Here is a 10,239-nt window from a genome sequence, read left to right on the forward strand (position 1 = left end):
GGAGACCTGCGTCTTGTGACCGTAGCGTAAGTGTAGGTATGTACGGCAGGACCAAATCAGAGAGATAGGTAGGAGCAAGCCCATGTAATGCTTTGTAGGTTAGCAGTAAAACCTTGAAATCAGCCCTTGCTTTGACGGGAAGCCAGTGTAGGGAGGCTAGCACTGGAGTAATATGATCAATTTTTTGTTCTTGTCAGGATTCTAGCAGCCGTATTTAGCACTAACTGAAGTTTATTTAGTGCTTTATCCGGGTAGCCGGAAAATAGAGCATTGCAGTAGTCTAACCTAGAAGTGACAAAAGCATGGATTAATTTTTCTGCATCATTTTTGATCATTTTTGTACAGAAAGTTTCAAATTTTTGCAATGTGACGTAGATGGAAAAAAGCTGTCCTTGAAATGGTCTTGATATGTTCTTCAAAAGAGAGATCAGGGTCCAGAGTAATGCCGAGGTCCTTCACAGTTTTATTTGAGACGACTGTACAACCATCAAGATTAATTGTCAGATTCAACAGAAGATCTCGTTGTTTCTTGGGACCTAGAACAAGTATCCCTGTTTTGTCTGAGTTTAAAAGTAGAAAGTACGCTTTTAGGTACGTTGGTTCCCATTTGGTGGCACATATTTAATGGACAGTGGCCATGCTTACATTGTTCCACAACCCAGCCCCTCCCGGTTTTTCAACTGGTCATTCAGAACAGCTCGTTTCCTTCCAATGAATGTACCAGGGCGTAAAAATGTACAGAACGCAGTCCTGGAGCAGCACTTATGGTGCTTTCAAGATCATTGGGAACTCTGAAAAAACTGTTCAAATCATGACGTCAGTGATTTGAGGAAAGTCTAATCTCTAGAAAGATACCAGAGTTTCAAACTTGGAATTATGAGTTGGCTGACGGTTCAAAATGATTTGTCCCGGTCTGAACTCATTTTCTTCCGAGCTGCCAGTTATCTTGAACGCACTAAAGTCAGATATCAGAGATTTCTGAGTTCCCAGTTGTTTTGAACACAGCATTAGACGCTACAAGGATGATGTGAAGGACAGTCGTGGAAAAAGTAACCAATTTTCACACTTGAATAAAGGTAAAGATAAATTAAAAGAAAATGCCTCAAGTAAAAGTAAATGTCACCTAGTCACCTATTACTTGAGTAAAAGTCTAAAAGTATTTGATTTTAAATGTACTTACGTATCAAAAGTAAAATTATAAATAATTTTAAATGTCTTATATTAAGCACGATGTTCTTGTTTTTAAAACTTAAGGATAGCCAGGGACACAGTTCAACACGCATACATAATTTACAAACAAAGCATTTGTGTTTAGTGAGTCTACCAGATCAGAGGCAGTAGGGATGACCAGGGATGTACTCTTGATAAGTGTGTGAATTCGACAATTTTTCCTGTCCTGCTAAGCATTCAAAATGTAACGAGTACTTTTATGGGTGGCAGGAAAATGTAAGAAGTAAAAAGTACATTATTTTCTTTAGGAATGTAGTGGGGTAAAAGTAAAAGTGGTAAAAAATATAAATAGTAAAGTAAAGATACCCCAAAAAACGACTTAATAGTACTTTAAAGTATTTTTACACCACTGGTTAAAGATAATGACAACCGTGACGATAATCTATCACCGACTACAGAGGAACAACAATCATGGGCACATCATGACATCCTATTGCGCTTTCAAAACAACTGGGAGCTCGGAATTCACAATTTGTACATCTCCGACTTCCAACTTCAGTGCGTTCAAGAACAACTGGGAAATCGGATTGAGGCCTCTTTCTGGAGCTCAGACTTTCATTGCCATCTCCCAGTTGTTTTAAACACGGCATAAAGTAACAGATTGTCCATTATATTGACCAGATACTAGTGGCTTCAAAAATGGAAGTCACTGGCAGTCGGGACGAGGCAAGATCAGGTGGGACCATTCTAGCCATTGAGAGGGCTAGTTATCACAGCCACAAAGTCAACATTGGCTATACAGTAAAATAATTCGCGAAAACAAAAACGTTATGTTTTTTAAGGTTAGGGTTAATGTTGGGTTTTAAATCAAATTGTAATAAGATAAACTGTATAAATGGGCAGGGTTTGTGACTTTGTGGCTTGCTAGTGAAGACCAGGCACAACTCTGATATAAAGTATTTTTTCTCAAAGTTGCAGGGATGTCACATCATACCTATATTAGTACACTTGTAACAACCTAATCATTGCGAAACTTATATTTGATTAAATAAGTCACACGTAGAATATAAGCCATTACATGATCACCAAATTCGACACTAATTGACCTCAATACAAAAACTCCTCACTTGATGAGCGAAAAAAAAACACCTGCTGGAGAAGACAGATTTTGGGCCCTTTTATCCTCTCGTTTCGTCTCTTCCTCTCTGCTATGGTGCAAGAGAGGGAGGGGTTCAGTCCCGGCGGCAGAATCAATTGGACAGGCGGTTGATTTCCATAGAGAGGCACGTTTTTTTCACAGGACCTTCTGTGTGCATGTGCTTGCCCAGTTTGCAATATTTTTAATGGCTGTAATAATAGCCTAAAGACCATAGGCAGCTCATGAATTTAAGGAAGCTTACAATTTATCCTACCATTTCTACCATCTGCGTGCCAGTTATTGTTTTTATATGCGCATTTTCGTGGAAAATTTTAATTTTAATAATAACGTTTTGTTTCTCAAAATCATTGTCACGTGGTTAATCATAAACTCTGAAGTAAAATTATAAAAATATAAAAGTTCAAATTCACCTTTGGCGAGAACACTAGCCTCTGCCATATGGACAAATTAATCCACTGTGATCCATTGGCAGCTAGAGAAATATGAGCATAGAACACATCAGTCGGCCTATAACTTCTATTATCAACTATGTAAAATGCATAGGCCTAAAGCCAACAAATAAAAACAGTAGAAAATATCTTTCAATCACATGTATCTCTCTACTCCGCCTGTCTGCCTCCCTTTCTATCTGTCTCGACTTGAGCTATTGCTAGTGAAGTGCAACATTCTATCAAATGTTCCCGGCCCTCAGAATATCGATTTGAAAGGTCATCTAACTCCGAATTCCAACTCGGGTACTCAGGCCTCTTTCTAGAGGTCCAACTTCCCGACCTGAAAATGACTGAGGTCATGATTTGACCTGAGACTTTTTCCGAGTTCCCAGTTGTTTTGAATTCAGCAATAGGCCCTATGGGATCATCAGATCATATATATTACTCTTTCACACGGAGGCTTTGTGATTATTGAGGTCGGGAGTGTTGGGAAAAAAATTCAAATACTGAGGAACTATCATTCGCAGTGGATGTTAAAAAACAGACTTAGTAAAACAATATAGACTTGTGTGAGACAAATAAAAAACTTAGTGGTGTACGTGGTGAGTTAAGACAATCAAGAAATCAGACATTGACAAATAGACGCACCATACCTTCGCTACACCCCCCTCCCCTTCTTGATGCAACATTTTAAATTCTACTCAAGACAAATTGTCTTCAAACACACTGAACACAAATATAAACTCAACATGTTAAGTGTTGGTCCCATGTTTCATGAGCTAAATCAAAAAATCCCAGAAATGTTCCAAACGGATAACAAGCTGATTTCTCTCAAATTTGGTGCACAAATCGTTTTACATACCTGTTAGTGAGCATCTCTCATTTGCCAATATAATCCATCCATCTGACAGGTGTGGCAAAAAGCTGATTAAACAGCATTATCATTTCACAGATGCACCTTGTGTTGGGGACAATAAAAGGCCCATCTAAAATGTGGAGTTTTGTCACACAACACAATGCCACAGATGTCTCAAGTTTTGAGTGAAAGTGCAATTGACATGCTGACTGCAGGAATGTCCACCAGAGCTGTTGCCAGAGAATTGTAATGTCAATTTCTCTACCATAAGCCGCCTCCAGCGTCGTTTTAGAGAATTTGACAGTACGTCCGACAAGACTCAAAACAGCAGACCACGTGCATGGCGTCATGTGGGCGAGCATTTTGCTGATGTCAACATTGTGAACAGAGTGCCCCATAGTGGCGGTAGGGTTTGGTATTTTATTAGGATCCCCATTAGCTGTTGCAAAAGCAGCTGCTACTTTCCCTGGGGTCCACACACAACATGAAACATAATACAGAATTACATAATACTGAACATCATTCGACAGGAACAGCTCAAGGACAGAACTACATCCATTTTTAAAAAGGCACGTAGCCTACATATCAATGCATACACACAAACTATCTAGGTCAAATAGAGGCGTTGTGCCGCGAGGTGTTGCTTGATCTGTTTTTCTAAACCAGGTTTGCTGTTTGTTTGAGTAATATTAGATGGAAGGAAGTTCCATGCAATAACGGCTCTATATAATACTGTACATTTTCTTGAATTTGTTCTGGATTTGGGGACTATGAAAAGACCCCTGGTGGCATGTCTGGTGGGGTAAGTGTGTGTGTCAGAGCTGTGTGTAAGTTGACTACGCAAACAATTTGGGATTTTCAACACAATGTTTCTTATAAAAAGAAGAAGTGATGCAGTCAGTCTCTCCTCAACTCTTAACCAAGAGACTGGCAGCATAGTATTAATATTAGCCCTCTGATTACAATTAAGAGCAAAACGTGCCACTCTTTTCTGAGCCAGCTGCAGCTTAACTAGTTCTTTCCTTGCAGCACTGGACCACACGGCTGGAAAATAATCAAGATTAGACAAAACTAGAGCCTACAGAACTTCATTACCAGATTCAGCTGAGGTCTAGCACTTATGGAATGATTTGTACCAAATACATTGCTCTTAGTTTTAGAGATGTTCAAGACCAGTTTATTACTGGCCACCCATAACAAAACAGACCGCAACTCTTTGTTAAGGGTTTCGGTGCCTTCATTGGCTGTGGTTGCTGATGCATATATGGTTGAATCATCAGCATACATGGATACACATTCTTTGTTCAATGCCAGTGGCAGGTCATTGATAAAAAGTATAAAAGAGTTGTGTGCCTAGAGAGCTGCCCTGCGGTACACCACACTTTACATGTTTGACATTAGAGACGCTTCCATTAAAGAAAACCCTTTGTTCTATTAGATAGATAACTCTGAATCCACGATATGGCAGAGATTGAAAAGACAAAGCACTTACGTTTTTTCAACAACAGGTTCTGGTCAATAATATCAAAGGCTGCACTGAAATCTAACAGATGAAGTACATGATGAATTCCCTTCTCTATAAGCATGCTGAAAGTCTGTTATTAATTTGTTTACAGAGAAATAACATTGTATTTGGTCAAACACCATTTTTTCTAACAGTTTGCTAAGAGCTGGCAGCAAGTGTATAGGTCTGCTGTTAGAACCAGTAAAGTCCGCTTTGCCACTCTTGGGTAGTGGAATTACTTTGGCTTCCCTCCAGGCCTGAGGACAAAGACTTTCCTCAAGGCCCAAATTAAAAACATGACAGATAGGAGTGGCTATAGGGTCAGTTACCATCCTCAGTAGCTTTCCATCTAAGTTGTTAATGCCAGGAGGTTTGTTATTATTGATCGTTAACAATAATTTTTCCACCTCTCCCACACTAACTTTACAAAATTCTAACTTTTCTCTCATTATTTGTTTTTTTATACATTAATATGCTCACTGTTTGTCCTGTGCATTTCCTGCCTAAGTTTGCCCACTTTGCCAATGAAATAATCAATAAAATAATTGGCAACATCAAATGGTTTTGTGATGAATAAGCCATCTGATTCGATGAAAGATGGGGTTCAATGTCTTTCTACCAAGAATTTAATTTAAAGAACTACAAAGTTTTTTTCCATCATTCTTTATATCATTGATCTTGGCTTCATAATAATTTCTCAATTTGCAGTAAGTCCGCCAGTCAGATGTACAGCCAGACTTATTAGCCACTCCTTTTGCCCCATCTCTTTCACCCATACAGTTTTTCAATTCCTCATCAATCCACGGAGCCTTAACAGTTCTAACAGTCAGTTTCTTAACAGGTGCATGTGTATCAATAATTGGAAGAAGCAATTTCATAAATTCATCAGATGCTACTCATTAATCACATCAGACCAAAACTATTTGTAACTTCATCCACATAAGAGTCACAGATAAATATTTTGTATGATCTCTTATACACTATTTTAGGCCCAGCTGTAGGAACTTTGTCTTTCCTGGATATAGCCACTATATTGTGATCACTGCATTCAATGAGTACGTATATTGCTTTAGAACAAATTTCAACAGAATTAGTAAAAATGTGATCAATACATGTAGATGATATTGTTCCTGTAGTGTTTGTAAACACCCTGGTAGGTTGATTAATAACCTGAACCAGATTACAGGCACTGGTTAAAGTAAGACAGCTTGATGAAAATCAGTCAATATTCAGGTCCCCAAGAAAGTAGACCTCTCTGTTTACATCACATACAGTATCAAGCATTTCACACATATTATTTAGATACTGACTGTTAGCACTTGGTGGCTTATAGAAACACCCAAAAAGAAAAGGCTTTAGATGTGCCAAGTGAACCTGCACCCACAACACTTCAATAACACTTGACATAAGATCTTCTCTAAGCATTACAGGGATATGGCTCTGAATATATACAGCAACTCCTCCCCCATAAGCATTTCAGCCTCTATAAATGTTATATCCTTGTTTTGCTACTGATGTATCATCAAATTAATTATCTAAGGGAGTCTCAGAAATGGCTAATATATGAATGTTATCTGATGTTAGCAAGTTATTGATTTCCTTAACCTTATTTCTAAGGCTACATATATTATAATGGGCTATTTTCAGCCCTTTCCTGGGTAGCTTATCAGGGATAGACATCATATTGAAAAGAGCAGACAAAGCAAGAGAAAAAAATATATACATACAGCAGTCCATTAATCAATTGGTGTGTGTGTGTGTGTGTGTGCTGCCGGGGGCTCTGAATCCATAGGCTTGGCTCTCTCATCCCTACCAGGCTTCTGGGAGGGAGGGTGGACAATGAGCCTGTCGTAGCGGATGTAAGCAATGTCCCCACGCGTTCTGGCAGCTTTCATGGCTGGGATCAGTTCTTTCCTCTTCTGGCACACAGCTTCAGAATAGTCCTCGTTGAGGAAGATATACGTTCCTCTCAAGTTCTTCAGTCTTTCCAGAACAGCTACCTTGCCCTTGAACCTCAGGAACTTTAGCACTATCGGCCTGGGCCTATCACCTGGGCCGGTGGTGGGTTTTTCAGTCCTGTGGGCGCACTCCACTCCAATCTTCCTGTGGTCCATCTTCAATTTTTCAGAGATCATTTCCCTCACTTTGTCCTCAGACTACATCCAGGTCTCGTGGAGATTCTGCAATTCCGTCCACAACCATATTGTTTCGCCTTGATTGTCCCTCGAGATAGCAATGGCAGATAAATCAGACTATCATGGATTCACACACAGAACTGATGTCCTCTCTCAGTGACTTACAGATTTCTGTCATCTTGTCGTTCTCCTGTTTCAACTCGTCGAGCGGACCCTGGGAGAACTGCAAACTGTTCTTCATGTCCTGGATCTCTCTGGTCAGGTCGTCCATTCTTTTATTAGTAGAATACACAGGCATTTGGACAAAACACTTGAAACTATTTTCTTGTTGTTGTAACAACTGCTCTTTTTGTTTGTTTAAAAGATCCTTCACATGTGACAGACACCACTGTTCTCAATGGTACTCCCGCCGGCTTTGGTCTTTGTCACGGTAGCTAGCAACGTATGTTAGGCTGTTACTCCTCGCAGTTCCAGACAGGGCAGGTCACGGGAAAATTGAAAACAACAAACAGCAGGGATCTAGACAGCCACAAACCCGGAACAATCCGCGGTCCCAGCCACAACAGCTAACCCCGTTGCGGACTGCGTTCAAGAACACCTCACTAGCTTGATGTCCAGCTAGCTAGCAGCTAGGCTAACTGCGATGCTAAATAGCTCCTCAGGATCACTGGAAAGATACAAGCAGTCCCAGCAACTGATGGCAACTGTGGCGCGGGATCCAACATAAGAAGCTAGGTTATTGTATGGGCAAAAGCTACGGACAACGAACACAATTTCATTTTAGCGATGGCAATTTGAAATGCACAGAGAAACCGTGATGAGATCCTGAGGCCCATTGTGAGGCCCATTCTTTTTTAAGGTATCTGTGACCAACAGATGCATATCTGTATTCCCAGTCATGTGAAATCCATAGATTAGGGCCTAGTGAATTTATTTAAATTGACTGATTTCCTTATATGAACTGTAACGCAGTCAAATCTTTGAAATTGTTGCATGTTGTGTGTGTGTGTGTATGTATATGTGTATATACAGTTGAAGTCGGAAGTTTACATACACTTAGGTTGGAGTCATTAAAAATAGTTTTCAACCACTTCACACATTTCTTGTTAACAAACTATAGTTTTGGCAAGTAGGTTAGGACATCTACTTCGTGCATGACACAAGTAACTTTTCAATTGGAGGTACACCTCCAATTGACTCAAATTATGTCAATTAGCCTACCAGAAGCTTCTAAAGCCATGACATCATTTTCTGGAATTTTCCAAACGGTTTAAAGGCATAGTCAATTTAGTGTATGTAACTTCTGACACACTGGAATTGTGATACAGTGAATTATAAGTGAAATAATCTGCCTGTAAACAATTGTTGGGAAAAATACTTGTGTCCTAACCGACTTGCCAAAACTTTAGTTTGAAAAACAAGATTTAATGACTCCAACTTAAGTGTATGTAAACCTTCGACTTCAACTTTATGCATGCATGCATGTATGTCACAGTGAAAATTTCAGGTACACCTCACAAATATTTTATTTAAACCGTAAAATAAAATTTATTGTGCATTTGCAAACACTGTAAAAACATATAGAATTTCCACACCCATACAAAAATGTATAATCATGCAATAATTTTTTTTGAGAACACACAAGCACGCACACACACACACACACACACACACACACACACACACACACACACACACACACACACACAGAGCAGAGTACACATGAAAAAGAACAAACACTTGTTGTCAAGGGTGGATGCTTCTTATCCCTGCTTGAAAAAGCTACTTCAGTTTACGACATCCCTTCATCCAATGATGTCCAAGGCTCATATTTATAACATGTCAGCAATAAAAAATAATTATTAGAAAGAGACAGAGTAAAGCTTGGCTTTAAGTAACCAGAGATGCTGGTGTTTTCCACCACACAAATACAAAACAGGTTAGACAATCAAGAAGAAAATGTATTTATATGCTAGAACATTCATTCCGACTCACTTTCTCAATCATCCCACCCGCCTCCCTTAAAAAAAAGAAAAAGAAAAAAGAAAAAAAGAAAAGACTAAAATCCTTCTCTTGCACTTTTTGTCCAGGCACATGTGAGATGAGCACCAAAAAAAAGCAACAAAAAAGTACTGCTACAAGTTTACAAGAGCCTGCATGCGTTTTTGAATTGAGTGAATTGAAATTCATGGTTTTGTCATTTCAGCTCTGTGAACACAGACGAGGTAGGAGATAAGGACAGAAAATGAATAATGCTGAACCAAACATAATGGGTGTTGACTTGCTTTGCCCTTCAATAAATTCCTCTACAACAATTCGAGGGTCTTAAACCATTTCCTTTGTTCAGTTGCTTCCTTTATCTCATTTTCTTCATGTACACTGATCTGAGGACTTCTTAGAAGAAACAATATTGTGGAAACCTATCCGGTCTGTTCACCGATCAGCATAAGGAAAGAAGACATTCCACGGCAAGGAAGGGATTCAGCCAATCCCTCCAGTTCGCCAGGGAAGATGTAGCTGGGATTAAGTCTCCCTTAGCTAAGAGCACTTCAAGCACCAATGATCAATCTAAACATGACATCCCTCTCTTCTCCAGTCTCTCCAATTTCACGAGCTATTAAACGGAAGGGGTGGGAGGAAGAAGTTTGTTTCAGAAACACTGGTTGTGCCAGGCAAGTACACATGCCACAATGCCATGCTGCTATCCACCATGGACACCAAATCTTGTTGTTGGGTGAGAGAAGTGGCCATTTTGTCTGCATCACCCAGTTAGTCAACCAATCAGAATGATCATGACTGTAAACAAAAATAAAAGGTTGCTATGGTTTTTCACTGGACACCCTTATGACTGGTAACGCTTCTCTTATGTAAAGGATTTTAAAGTTAGCAGGAGAGCAGCTGAACTTTCTGACTGGTCAGATGTCTGAAAATGGGCCATAATGTCATGATGCCCATTACCAAGAACCAGATGGACAAAGTTCACA

This window comes from Oncorhynchus masou, chromosome 8 (assembly GCF_036934945.1).
Source record: "Oncorhynchus masou masou isolate Uvic2021 chromosome 8, UVic_Omas_1.1, whole genome shotgun sequence".
NCBI classification, from domain to species: Eukaryota; Metazoa; Chordata; class Actinopteri; order Salmoniformes; family Salmonidae; genus Oncorhynchus; species Oncorhynchus masou.